The sequence below is a fragment of the Sinohyriopsis cumingii genome, chromosome 10 (genome assembly GCF_028554795.1).
Source record: "Sinohyriopsis cumingii isolate HCF-2022 chromosome 10, ASM2855479v2, whole genome shotgun sequence".
NCBI classification, from domain to species: Eukaryota; Metazoa; Mollusca; class Bivalvia; order Unionida; family Unionidae; genus Sinohyriopsis; species Sinohyriopsis cumingii.
Window position 1 is genome coordinate 92,854,138 of NC_142970.1, and position 15,069 is coordinate 92,869,206.

General features: G+C 32.0%; 1 protein-coding gene across 3 annotated transcripts in view; it reads right to left on the reverse strand.

Annotated features, from left to right (window-relative positions):
• Positions 1-15,069, reverse strand: part of LOC149790592 (uncharacterized) — a 133,132-nt gene that overhangs the window by 73,506 nt on the left and 44,557 nt on the right. The window contains exon 1 of one of the 3 annotated variants that reach the window (XM_089972689.1): positions 1,970-2,289. The exons of the other annotated variants lie outside the window; for them this stretch is intronic. The gene's annotated coding sequence lies outside the window, so the exon portion shown is untranslated. Of the gene's footprint in view, positions 1-1,969; positions 2,290-15,069 lie in introns of those variants that run through there. 3 annotated transcript variants of the gene reach the window in all.

Below are 15,069 nucleotides of genomic sequence, written 5' to 3' on the forward strand. Positions count from 1 at the left end.
AATAGTTTAAAGCTAATAAAATCAATGTTAAAAATTTCATTTCAAAGTTGCAGGAATAACAAAAAATGAAATCTTCATAGAGTCTAATTTTGAATTCATATCCTTTTATGAAATATATTCTTCACACATCATGCCATAAGTTTGTCTGCCAAAAAATGACTAGTTTGGAAAGTAATAATATGAATACAGACAATCTCTATTAACACATTAACCCCTAGCAATGACTTAACGGGGCAGGAGGTAGTAGCCTACTGCCGAGCTCTGTAGCGTCATGGTCATGCAAGATACACTAAAGTAGGTGGTATTATAGAAAGGTAGACATATGTAGCTCTACAATGATACCAAATAAGCTGGAATATCTAGTTGCACTACAAAATACAGATAAAAAAACCTAATTTTTTGGACCCGACTTTTGTCTACCCAAAATTCGCCTGTGGTCAGAATCCGATTTTGTGTCCGGATTTTAGACTTTTTGGTCTCAGATCTAAGGCAAACCAGAATGAACTGCAAACAGACAGATGAGCCTTTGCAAAAAGTAGGATAAGATGGGCATTTGGAATAAAGAGTGGTCTCCATACAAAAATAATGGCTCCGTTTAGCAAAAAATAAGAAAAAAAAAAGAACTCGAACTCTTACCCTTCTGCTCATGAGGTTGCTTATATTGGACAGATGAGGATGCTGGCATTGGACAGAGATGACAATGCTTTCATTGGACAAAAATGAGGATGCTTGCATTAAGCAGAAATGAGGATGCTGGTATTTGGCAATGAAGATGTTTGATTTGGACAGAGATGAGGATGCTGGCATTAGACAGAGATGAGGATGGTGACATTGGACTGAGATGAGGTTACTTATATTGGACAGATGATGATGCTGGCATTGGACAGAGATGATGTTGCTTGCACTGGACAGAGATGAGGATGCTGGAATTGGAAAGAAATGAGGATGCTGGTATTTGACAATGAAGATGCTTTCATTGAACAGACATGAGGATGCTGGCATTAGACAGTATGCTTGCACTGGACAGAAATGAAGTGACATTGGACACAGATGATGATTCTAACATTGGACAGAGATGAGGTTGTTTGCACTGGATAGATGAGGATGCTGGCATTGGACAGAGAAGAAGATGCTAGATTTGGACAGAGATGAGCATGCTGGCATTGGACAGAAATGAAGATCCTTGCATTGGATAGAGATAAGGATGCTGGTATTGAACAGAAATGAGAATGCTGGCACTGGACAGAGATGAAAATGCTGACATTGACCATACAAGGTTATATTATTTACTTTTAAATGTTTTACTGAGTTTAATATTTTAACAATTTCTTGCTTAAAATGCACATTATAATGCTCAAAAACTATGTGCACAATTTTCTTATATGTGTAAAATATATGCACAACTTTTATCTTCAAGAAATTTCTCAGTAGATCGTACAGTTTAAAAGAAGCTAAAAGACAGCAGAAGACAATAAACTTTAAACTGTCAAGTCTTGACCACATTGAGTATCTGTATTAATGAGACAACGGGGCATCAATATTAATCATTACAAAAAAAGATGATGTGAAAAACATATCTTCAGAAAACGGTACATATCAATATGACAAAAAGGGCCTCATAACATGGTGAAATACCACAGCAAAGTTATTAAATAAGACACCATAACTTCATTAAATTTTGTTGGAAAATGATGAGAATAAAACTTGATCACCTTATTGTTAATCCATGTACTAAAGTTGTTTTCTATCTGTGCAGTCCTTCTATAGTTATTTAGTGGAATTTCACAATGGATGTGATGTGAGGCATGAATAGGACTGATGGAAAATACCATGTACCTACCTGCCCCTTCCAAAGATATGGTGGAGGTATAAAAAAAGATACTGGTATTTTTAAAAGACTAAATGTGTAAATAATAATAAAAATACATTCACATGCATAAATAAGCACCTATCACTGGTCTATACTCACAAAAATATCCTGTTTTCCCCAATCCCTATTTCTTGATCCTTGTGGGAAAATGTGACTGCTATCACTGGTCTATACTCACAAAAATATCCCCTTTCCTCAATCCCTATTTCTTGATCACTGCCTTGTAGGAAAATGTGATGGCTATCAGTTAGATGATAATCATTTTCTTTAAACTGACCATTACTTAAACTGACCATTACTGTTCCATATTTCTTGATGGGTAATTTTATTTGTGGTGGTGGTGGTGATGGGTCTAATGACAAACTTAACACAAGACTAGCTATAATTCATAAGAGTAGAAGGAAATAGGACCTAAGTGTCTTTCCCAGTGACACACAGTCATGGTTTCCTTGTATGATTTATTCACTGAAACCATTACTGGGAAAAACAATGCAAGTTCAAAGTGGAGAGTTCCCGCCCTCCAACAAGAGCACCTTAAATGGTAACATCCCCCCCGTTTTTTAGTCATATATGTAGGCACTAGTAGGTTATAATTACTCAGGCAACAACTCAATAACAGATCTTGATGACCTAGTTGGAAGAATGATAAGTTAATATCATGATAGTAAATATGACGGCACATCGTTGATTCTATAAACCAATTACTGAAACTAACTTTTTCGCCATCGAATCCCCATCCTCATCATGATCATTTGTCTCAAATTGTACTTTGTTCTTAATTGCTAAAAGTGAACACTTACAATTTATTTAAGTTTCTCTTGTGTCAAAAATTGACATTTTAAATCCTGAATATGTCTGTAGTCCATCAAATTTTGATCTATATATATACATATATATATGTATATATATATACATATATATATGTATGTATATATATATATATATATATATATATATATATATATATATATATATATATATATATATATATATATATGTATGTATGTATGTATGTATGTATATACATATATATATATATATATATATATATATATATATATATATATATATATATATATATATATATATATATATATATATATATATATATATATATACATATATATATATACATATATATATATCTATATATATATATAAAAATAACAGAATTAGTTAGCTCTTTGTATTTCAAATACTTCCTGTGGACTGTTGGTATAATGTACAAGTGACTAATGCAACATCTGAAGTTCAAATCATTGCAGTTCAACATTCTCACACAGAAATTAATAATTTAAAATCCCTTGAAGTCCTTGGAGTGTACAATCTGCATCAAACATTTTTGCATGTTATATCTGTATAGAAAAGCCAGTTCTGCTATCAATAGCAATTTTTCCTGAACCCTGTTCAACAAGTGATGCAATGACATTTGCGGTCAAGGCTGTCTTGGCAACTGTAGTAAAGTGTCTTGGCAAGTGCGGTAAAGGCAGTCTTGGCAAGTGCGGTAAAGGCAGTCCTGGCAAGTGCGGTAAAGGCAGTCTTGGCACGTGCTGTCAAGACAGTCTTGGCAAGTGCGGTAAAGGTAGTCTTGGCAAGTGCGGTAAAGGCAGTCTTGGCAAATGCGGTAAAGGCAGTCTTTACAATTAATGGCTGACTTTTCTATGACATTCTTTTGTGACATTCTTCTCCTGTTTCAAAGATGTTAGTCTCAAATTTATTAATTCTGGACACACACCTTTTTATTATCATGCCCAGGGCCAATGACACCATTTGCCCAGTGCACTGTTTCATCCAGTGCAAACTTGTGACTGCCCTGATCAGGCCAATTCCAGCCATGTTGGAACTCTGACTAGTGAAATGTAACAGAGGGCAAATGGTACACAATTTACCATACTGTGAGTAGACAGAGAGTGTGGATAACAAAGAATATAAAATTACTGAAGAGAGAAATGATTATCAAATATTCTTAATTGTTAGCTCTGATAATCAATTTATATCTATATACTTCTTTCATTGTGGCTTTGTCCCCCCCCCCCGCCTGTATTTGGCTCTGCCCCCCCCCATGTACTTGGCTTTGCCCCTCCCCCCTTCCCATTTGGAAAAATTCCTGCATACACTCATAAGAGATGGTACCTGATCATGACCTCAAATGTGTGTGTAGAAACCATATCACATTTTTCAGCAACAGTGACTTTGACTTTTGACCTTCTGAACTCCACATCAATAGGCTTCTACCTTACTCCAAATGTAAGCCATCAACACAGTAGTGAGTTTAGCCTATTTCTGTGGTGTAGAACTCAAGTTATTGTAGAAACCAATGTTCTTCTTTTCAGTCACTGTGATTTCAATCTTTGGCCTATTGACCCCTAAATTGATGTTTCTTTCCTACCTCAAATGCTAGCAATTTCAAAGCTTTGTAATGGCAGATTCTGGAGAAAATTAATTACAGTACAAAAACAAAACAAGGAACGGACAGACAGATGTACATACTTTATAATATCAAATGAAGCCAACCTTTTTCTAGTGTGTAAATAATGAGGACTTACTCATGACACTTTTCTGTGTGTACAAGCTCTAGCCTTATTGAAGGTTTTACATAATCCATATAAATGCCATATATCAGGAAATTCAGCATTATTTTTTGTTATTTAGTAGAAAATTGAGATCAAGCAACCTCATAGAAATATGCAACAATTTGTTTTATGTGACAAAAAAAATAGACACTAAGACTTAGCAACACAGAAATTCCCCTATATACCATACTGCATATTCAACAACATAGAAATTCCCCTATATACTGTATTGCAAATTTAACAACATAGAAATTCCCCTATATACCATACTGCATATTCGACAACATAGAAATTCCCCTATATACTGTATTGCAAATTTAACAACATAGAAATTCTCCTATATACCATACTGTATATTCAACAACATAGAAACTCCCCTATATACCATATTGCAAATTTAACAACATAGAAATTCCCCTATATACCATACTGCATATTCGACAACATAGAAATTCCCCTATATACTGTATTGCAAATTTAACAACATAGAAATTCTCCTATATACCATACTGCATATTCAACAACATAGAAATTCCCCTATATACTGTATTGCAAATTTAACAACATAGAAATTCCCCTATATACCATACTGCAAATTTAACAACATAGAAATTCTCCTATATACCATACTGCATATTCAACAACATAGAAATTCCCCTATATACTGTATTGCAAATTTAACAACATTGAAATTCCCCTATATACCATACTGCAAATTTAACAACATAGAAATTCTCCTATATACCATACTGCATATTCAACAACATAGAAATTCCCCTATATACCATACTGCAAATTTAACAACATAGAAATTCCCCTATATACTGTATTGCAAATTCAACAACATAGAAATTCCCCTATATACCATACTGCATATTCAACAACATAGAAATTCCCCTATATACCATACTGCAAATTTAACAACATATAAATTCCCCTACATAATGTATTGCATATTCAACAACATAGAAATTCCCCTATATACTGTATTGCAAATTTAACAACATAGAAATTCCCCTATATACCATACTGCATATTCAACAACATAGAAATTCCCCTATATACCATACTGCAAATTTAACAACATAGAAATTCCCCTATATACTGTATTGCAAATTCAACAACATAGAAATTCCCATATATACCATACTGCATATTCAACAACACAGAAATTCCCCTATATACATACTGCAAATTTAACAACATAGAAATTCCCCTATATACTGTATTGCAAATTCAACAACATAGAAATTCTCCTATATTATGTATTGCAAATTTAACAACATAGAAATTTGCATTTATGCCATAATGCATATTCAACATAGAAATTCTGATTTACTCTATATTACAAATTTAACAACATAGAAATTCCCCTATATACTGTATTGCAAATTCAACAACATAGAAATTCTCCTATATTATGTATTGCAAATTTAACAACATAGAAATTTGCATTTATACCATAATGCATATTCAACATAGAAATTCTGATTTACTCTATATTACAAATTTAACAACACATAAATTCTCCTATAAACTGTATTATAAATATAATGTAGAAATTCCCCTATATGCGGTATTGCAAATTTAACAACTTAGAAAACTCCCTATATACTAATTATTGTATTGCATATGTAACAACATGGCAATTCCCCTATATACTGTAGTACAAATTTAACAAAATAAAATTTCCCTTATGTATATGTACAGTACTGCATATTCAATAAAAAAGAAATTCCCCTATATAAAAGTACTGCAAACATAACAATGTAGAAATTCTCATTTATACTGTATTACAAATACAACAACATAGAAATTTCCCATTTATACTGTATTACAAACAACATAGAAATTCCCCACATAACATAGAAATTCCCCTATATACTGTATCACAAATACAACATAGAGATTTCTCTATAAAATGTACTGAAAATTAAAAATTTGTTTATGGGGTATTGATTACATGGATTTCATGGATGATATATTAAACAAAAATTTAAAAAATGCAATGAACAATGATCCTTCAGTTTAAACAATATACACCAATGTCAAGTACCAACAAAATGATATTTAAAAAAATCCCACCTAACATTTATTACATAATTAGGTTGTATACTATTGTATGCCTACTGTTCAAAGAAAGGTCATGCTAACTTACTGAAATCATGATTCTATCATAACACCTGATCCTAAAATCAAGGAACAATGTCCATTGATCATATAATGATAAAAGGATATTGTTGCTGTTATAATAGCAGAGCACACTTGATCTGGGTGGAGCTACAGATATAAAACTGACTCATTATTTATAATGATGATTATTCCAATGATGGAAATATATTCAGGTATTTTGACCAGTCTGTACAATCTGTAATTTATGTATTTTTTTATGATGTAATGAGCCATTGTTTGTTATTGCCCTTCAGAACAATTATCAAATGACTGTATTGAAGTACTGCATTGAAGGACTCATCCTTACTAATATATGCACCATGAATTTAACAGAAATATTAATGAAATAAAACATGAAACTGCCAAAAGATGGCAATGAATAAATGCAAGGAAAACATCCAGATTACTGTGAAAAAGAGTATATATTTGATATGGATTCAGCTACAGTAAAGTTAAATGGCAAACATTGAAAATGGCTTGCATTTACAGTGCCATCCCCTGTATGAACAATGGCAGAGTACCACATATGGCATATTATTTTACTCAGAGTACCACAAATTGCATATTATTTTACTCAGAGTACCACAAATGGCACATTATTTTACTCAGAGGGTACCATGAATGGCATATTATTTTACTCAGAGTACCTAGAATGACATTATTTTACTCAGAGTACCTAGAGTGACATATTATTTTACTCAGAGTACCATGAATGGCACATGTTTTACTCAGAGTACCATGAATGGCATAATATTTTATTCAGAGTACCATGAATGGCACTTTATTTTACTTACAGAGTACCATGAGTGGCACATTATTTTACATGGACACATTGAAGAAAAAAGTCACCATGAAGGCACATTATTTGCCCACTCAGAGTTTAATAGCCATGTATGCAGATAAATGAATTTTGCTAACATAAACCATAGCCTGACTTTGAGCTTTAACTCTTTGATCCAAAAAAATGAATATGCTTCTTCCTTACCCAAAGTATAACACATGTATAAAGTTTGGTCAAGATCTTATTGTGTGGGAACTATTTTTTCTTCTTTCCTTCCTAGTGAACAAGGCCTCGGATCTTTTCTTTTTCATTACCACAGAGTAAAAACCATCCACAAAGCAGAAACAAGTTTTATTTCAGTCACAGTGACCTTGACTTTTGGACTGCAAAATCAATAGTTGGGTTCTTCATTACCCCAAGTGAAAAACACATACAAAGATTGGTAAAGGTAGATGGTGAACAATTTTAATTATTTTGCTGAAACTAATTTCATTTATTCAGTCACAATGACCTTTATCTTTTGACCCCCAAATAAATATGTTCCTTCTTTATCCTAGTGCAAGTCATCCACAACATTTCATAACTATACCGGTATATGGTGGACAATTCAAGTTATTGTGCAGAAATGAAACTCAAAACAGACATACTTCTGGGCAGACAAATGGACAGAAAACTTCAAGGAGGAATTTGTATTGCACATTAGCCTATTGCCCATTGGCAAACACATAAACTGACAAAATTAATGAATTCACTATCTTCAAATTACACAGTATAATTGAAAATGTAATACAATAAAATCTGTCCCACTTTAAAGTTGCATATTTAAAAATGCACTAAGAAAAACATCTGTGCAGGAAAATTAGGTAAATACTGGAACTTTTGGCAATTATTCCAAAACTAACAGTTTACTGATCCTGTCATAAGTTCAGTCCATGTTTTTATGGTCGTTTATTTAATCAATATAAACTTTGCTATTACAATAAATTCCATATGGTGTATGCACATATGAAATAAAAGTATTTCCTCAGAGTGAGAATACTCACACAAGTGCCAAGCCATCAAACACATCCTGAATAAATCTTGGTCACAAAGCCATTTGATAACATTCAAAAACAGTATGCGTAAAACATCCAAAGATTTAGTTTGATATCTTAAGTTTATTATTTGTCTAGTTCACAAAATATAACACTGAATTTAAAAAAAAACACAATTAGTTCAAACAACTAATTATTTAAATTTTTATATAGAACTCTGAAACATCAAATTACAAAAAGTGATCTGTGTCAATACAAAAAACCAATAACTTTCTTCATAGATGAAATCCATCAATTTGTAATAAAGTTGTCTGTTTTCAGTTTGACAAGTTTTGGCTGTATTTTGCTGACCAAATTTAACAAAACTCAAAACGAGCACAAAATGAATACATCCTAGAAAAACATGTTGTATGATTTTCCCAGGCACTTTTTCGCTGTCAAGACAGTTTTCTTTCACCAGATGAAGTTATGACAGTTCAGTACTATTTTTTAACGAAGAGGCAATCAGATTTACATGTCAAACTGTCCAATATCTTCCTCAACTTTGACATGCATATCTCAATATACTGTATGGCATGTATTTCAATTATATCACAACATACTGTATGGCATGTATTTCAATTACAGTGTATATCAAAACATATCCAATGGCATTTATTTCAATACATTTTATTCATCTTGACCGTAAATACAATGTTTTATTTTCCACAATGTGACAAAATGAGATAGACTGTTCTTGTTTAAAAAACATCACATCACTGTTAGTGTACAATGTACGGATCACTGCCATCTCACCTCTGTCTGCGTGGGTTCGAGTCTCGGATTCAGCCAATGTGGATATGTGAGAAAGCTTGCCAGTAGCTTCTCGTGGGTCGGTGATTCTTTCCGGGGTTTTACTGGGTTCTTCCTCCACCATTAATACTGGCTGCCATGTATAGCCTATCATGTGCTGAAAAATGGCATTAAACCCCACAACAACAAAACACCACAGCACTGTACAATGTGCATGTACAAATGGCAATGTTAAGAGTCTGGAAAAGAAGCAGACAGGGTCACATGAGAAGTAAAAATGAAAATATTAGCTTTGTTGGTGTTGTTGTTGTTGTGGGGTTTAACGTCATTTTTCAGCACACGATAGGCTACGCATGGCGGCCAGTATTAATGGTGGAGGAAGAACCTGGGAAAACCCCAGGAAGAACCACCGACCCACGAGAAGCTACTGGCAAGCTTTCTCACATACCCACATTAGTCGAATCCTAGACTCGAACTGACGCAGACAGAGGTGAGATGGCAGTGATCTGTAATGGAGAGCGCTTTAGTCCACTCAGCCACTCGGGGCCCCATTTTGCTTTGTTTGTTTTGGGTAGGAAAGAAGTACATGAAGGAAACATGGCATAGTGGGAAAATGGGCAGGTGTGTGTGTGAGTGTCTGTGTGCATGTGTGTGATTTGGATTTTTAATGTAGCCTATACAAAATTCAGTCATATCGCTACATTGCCTGCAGTGTGGCAGTTTACAGTGATGTCTAGCACTGGGGAATAATGCTGCAGACATGTAGCATCATGTCCCATCCAGTCACATTATTCTAACACCAGGCTGACCAGTCCTGACACTGACCTCTTAAAGCTGAGAGCCAGCAAGAGCTGCAAGTACCATTTTGAAAAGTCTCTGGAATGACTTGGCCAGAGTTTGAACCTGTGACCTCCTGCATCTGAGGCAGATGCTATAACCACTGGAAGCTCGGTCAATTATATATGTAAATTTGAAAGATATCTGTAGTCATACAATGAATCTAAAATGAATATTGTTACATGATACAGCCATTTGCAGCCAATGAGACTAAACAGCAAACACAGATAACAGCATTTTCTCTAGCGAAATAATAAACTGCTCAGGAGTCAAAAACATATTTTACTACAGAAAGGTATCTACGTTTAGTCTGGTCTCCCTAAACAAAGTAATGTACAGTAATGTACAGTAATGGAAAGTAATGTACAGTAATGTACAGTAATGGAAAGTAATGTACAGTAATGGACAGTAATGTACAGTAATGGACAGTAATGGAAAGTAATGGACAGTAATGTAGACTGAAATACTGTAATGTAAGAGAAGCTAAGAATGGAGTAAATTCATGCCACTAGTTTTATAAAATTTATATGCAGAAATTTATTAACAGAAAAATATTCAGAAACATATTTACGTTTTGTTCCATCACCAAAGTTATTTAAAATTTTACATTCCAGACGACATGAATCACTATCCCTCTGACTTTATCATTCTTTCATCTCTCTCATTTAATTCTATGTATGTTACTGTCAACTGTCTTGACTTTTTTCGAGACCTCAAGCTGGTGTGTTCATTAATTATGTTTATAATGGAGTAAAACTTGTAAGTTGAAAAACTTATGTCCAATCCTTTTGCTCTGTATAACACATGTGATCTTCTGGGGAATAAAATATATATAGCAAAACAAAATATATACATTGGCATTTGTGAACAGTATATACTAATCTATGTTATCAAATAATAACATAGAGTTGCACAGCTATGGAATTTAATATATTTATCATTTTATTTCTGTCTTCATTTAAGAGACTCCATTTAAGTGTTCATTTGTTCAAAAATTTCTGAGAAAATAGTTAACTCATTTCTATTTTAAGACTAATGGCTGAAACATTTCATTTACATAACCACCTAAAACTAGTATAGTGTGATTTCATTAAATGCTGCATTCACACCTGTCGCAAGTGTCTTTGGTGTCTTTGATGTCCACTTTAGCTGTACATAGAATCCAGTAAGTTGAGCGGGTCAGTGTCATGTAGGGCCGACCTTAACATAATTATCGTTTAACGACATAATGTGAGATGTAACGATCAATGAACATTAATAGAATTCAACAGAGGTAACAACAATATTATTTGCTTGAATTGATATAATAATATATGAACAATAGTGCTTGTTACCCACTTTCGCTAATGTTTGAACAGCGATTTTTCATGAAAATAATTGGCCTCAAGATGAAAAGAATGAGAAGGTTCCAATAGAAATATATTTCTTACATGTATAATAAGGTTGTAGTCAAATCAATTAACAATTTTCTATTCACTGTGTTAGAATTCTCAATTTTGGAGACAACTGTGATATCAGCATGGTAAAAAAAAAAAGCAAGATACAGTTTCCTTGCAGTGTCTATAAGAAAGCTTGTGAGTCGGGCTGTCTTTAATGTCAGGTTTATCTTCTTTTGGATTGCTTATATATTTTTAAGTTTCTATTTAACGATCTTTAATTTATATCATTATTATTATTATATTCTCCCTGCAAATTCTTTGAGCTGTCAGTACAATTATTCATTTGAATATGCAGACCTCCTGTTGTCTGTGTTTAACATTAAACAGTATCCAAATAAAATTAATAATTGCCATTAAAATTTATCAGTTGTTGCCATTTATAACAAACACATTGCTTCAATAATATGCTATCAAATGTGAAATGGAAAGATGAAAGAAGTAATTAGGATAATAAATAAATAACATATTCCCAAGTGTGTATTTGTCCTGTTTGTGTAATGTTAACAACATTACATGTGAAAAATAATTAATAACAGTATCTTTCTTAAATTCAGTTAAAATTGGTAAAGTAGATGTTTTCAATATTAGTTGTATTCTATCATTAGCTTTATTATCGGATTGATTAATTTATGTCACTGATCGCAAAATAATGATTTTTAGTCTTTAAATTGGCATTCTATCTTTCCATCTTATAATGCGATGTTATTTGTTGCCGATTGCATACCAGTATGCATCTTGAAGACGGCCAAATTGTAATGTACTAAAATCAATTTAAAGGAACAAAATGTACTGAATGTCATAATAACAATTTGGGTGATGAATTCCATTACCTCAATAATACATGTTCTCTCTCTCTCTCTCTCTCTCTCTCTCTCTCTCTCTCTCTTGTAATGGTATTCATACATATCAGCAACTTTATTGTCAGATGATACATGATAAGCTTATCAGGTGTTTTACTGTATTTATATATTATAATGTGTCTGTAATTTACTGTATTAATGTATTATGCTGTGTGTGTAATTTACTGTATTAATGTATTATGCTGTGTGTAATTTACTGTATTAATGTATTATGCTGTGTGTGTAATTTACTGTATTAATGTATTATGCTGTGTGTGTAATTTACTGTATTAATGTATTATCCTGTGTATATTTAACTGTATTAATGTACTATGCTGTGTGTGTATTTTACTGTATTAATGTATTATGCTGTGTGTGTAATTTACTGTATTAATGTATTATGCTGTGTCTGTAATTTACTGTATTAATGTATTATCCTGTGTCTATTTTACTGTATTAATGTATTATCCTGTGTCTGTATTGTATTAATGTACTATGCTGTGTGTGTAATTTACTGTATTAATGTATTATGCTGTGTGTGTAATTTACTGTATTAATGTATTATGCTGTGTGTAATTTACTGTATTAATGTATTATGCTGTGTGTGTAATTTACTGTATTAATATATTATGCTGTGTCTGTATTTTACTGTATTCATGTATTATGCCGTGTCTGTAATTTACTGTAATGTATTATGCTCTGTCTGTATTTTACTGTATTAATGTATTATGTTGTGTGTGTATTTTACTGTATTAATGCATTATGCTGTGTCTGTAATTTACTGTATTAATGTATTATCCTGTGTATATTTAACTGTATTAATGTACTATGCTGTGTGTGTATTTTACTGTATTAATGTATTATGCTGTGTGTGTAATTTACTGTATTAATGTATTATGCTGTGTCTGTAATTTACTGTATTAATGTATTATCCTGTGTCTATTTTACTGTATTAATGTATTATCCTGTGTCTGTATTGTATTAATGTACTATGCTGTGTGTGTAATTTACTGTATTAATGTATTATGCTGTGTCTGTATTTTACTGTATTAATGTATTATGCTGTGTGTGTAATTTACTGTATTAATGTATTATGCTGTGTTTGTATTTTACTGAATTAAATGTATTATGCTGTGTCTGTATTTTACTGTATTAATGTATTATGCTGTGTGTGTATTTTACTGTATTAATGTATTATCCTGTGTTTATTTTACTGTATTAATGTATTATCCTGTGTATTATACCCTAAAATGTATTATCCTGTGTGTGTATTTTACTGTATTAATGTATTATCCTGTGTATATTTAACTGTATTAATGTACTATGCTGTGTGTGTATTTTACTGTATTAATGTACTATGCTGTGTGTGTATTTTACTGTATTAATGTACTATGCTGTGTGTGTATTTTACTGTATTAATGTATTATCCTGTGTGTGTATTTTACTGTATTAATGTATTATCCTGTGTATATTTAACTGTATTAATGTACTATGCTGTGTGTGTATTTTACTGTATTAATGTATTATGCTGTGTGTGTAATTTACTGTATTAATGTATTATGCTGTGTGTGTATTTTACTGTATTAATGTATTATCCTGTGTGTATTTTACTGTATTAATGTACTATGCTGTGTGTGTATTTTACTGTATTAATGTATTATCCTGTGTGTGTATTTTACTGTATTAATGTATTATCCTGTGTATATTTAACTGTATTAATGTACTATGCTGTGTGTGTATTTTACTGCATTAATGTATTATCCTGTGTGTGTATTTTACTGTATTAATGTATTATCCTGTGTATATTTAACTGTATTAATGTACTATGCTGTGTGTGTATTTTACTGTATTAATGTATTATGCTGTGTGTGTAATTTACTGTATTAATGTACTATGCTGTGTGTGTATTTTACTGTATTAATGTATTATCCTGTGTGTGTATTTTACTGTATTAATGTATTATCCTGTGTATATTTAACTGTATTAATGTACTATGCTGTGTGTGTATTTTACTGTATTAATGTATTATGTTGTGTGTGTAATTTACTGTATTAATGTATTATGCTGTGTCTGTATTTTACTGTATTAATGTATTAGGCTGTGTGTGTATTTTTTGCAAATCATCCATGTTGTAATGACTCAAGTTTTCTTAAAATTAAATGATGTCAGTAATAAGCTCCCTAGAACTATTGTAGAATTTTTGTTTTCGATCACACCAGTAAATAAATCATATTTTATCTTTCTCATAGAGTCTTATATTTAAGCTCCCCAAATTATCCCCTGGAAATATTACAAGAAAAGGTTATCTTATCTTCTCATTTATTCTTTATGCATATCTAGATTATGGATATTATTTTCAACATACTCGATTCTTTTAAGAGCCCTCTTCACAAATTACTTCATTCTGTTTGTCAAATCTAAAATAATTTGATATACCTAAATCAGACACACCCACCACCTTCCTAGAACTAATTGTATAATCATAATAAAATAAAGCTATTATTATTATTATTATTATTATTATTATTATTTTACATGCACATAAATGTTACTGGTTTACCCATTTCAATTTGTGACTGTCAGCAGTTTGCATCTTATGAGCAATGTTGACTCTGTATACATCTTGATTCAGATATGTGATTATTGGTTCAACTCTACATGCGAAGTGATAACAAGCAAAGACTTTAAGACCTCATTGATGAGGGATACATCTGTCTCAGTGTCATTCGCTA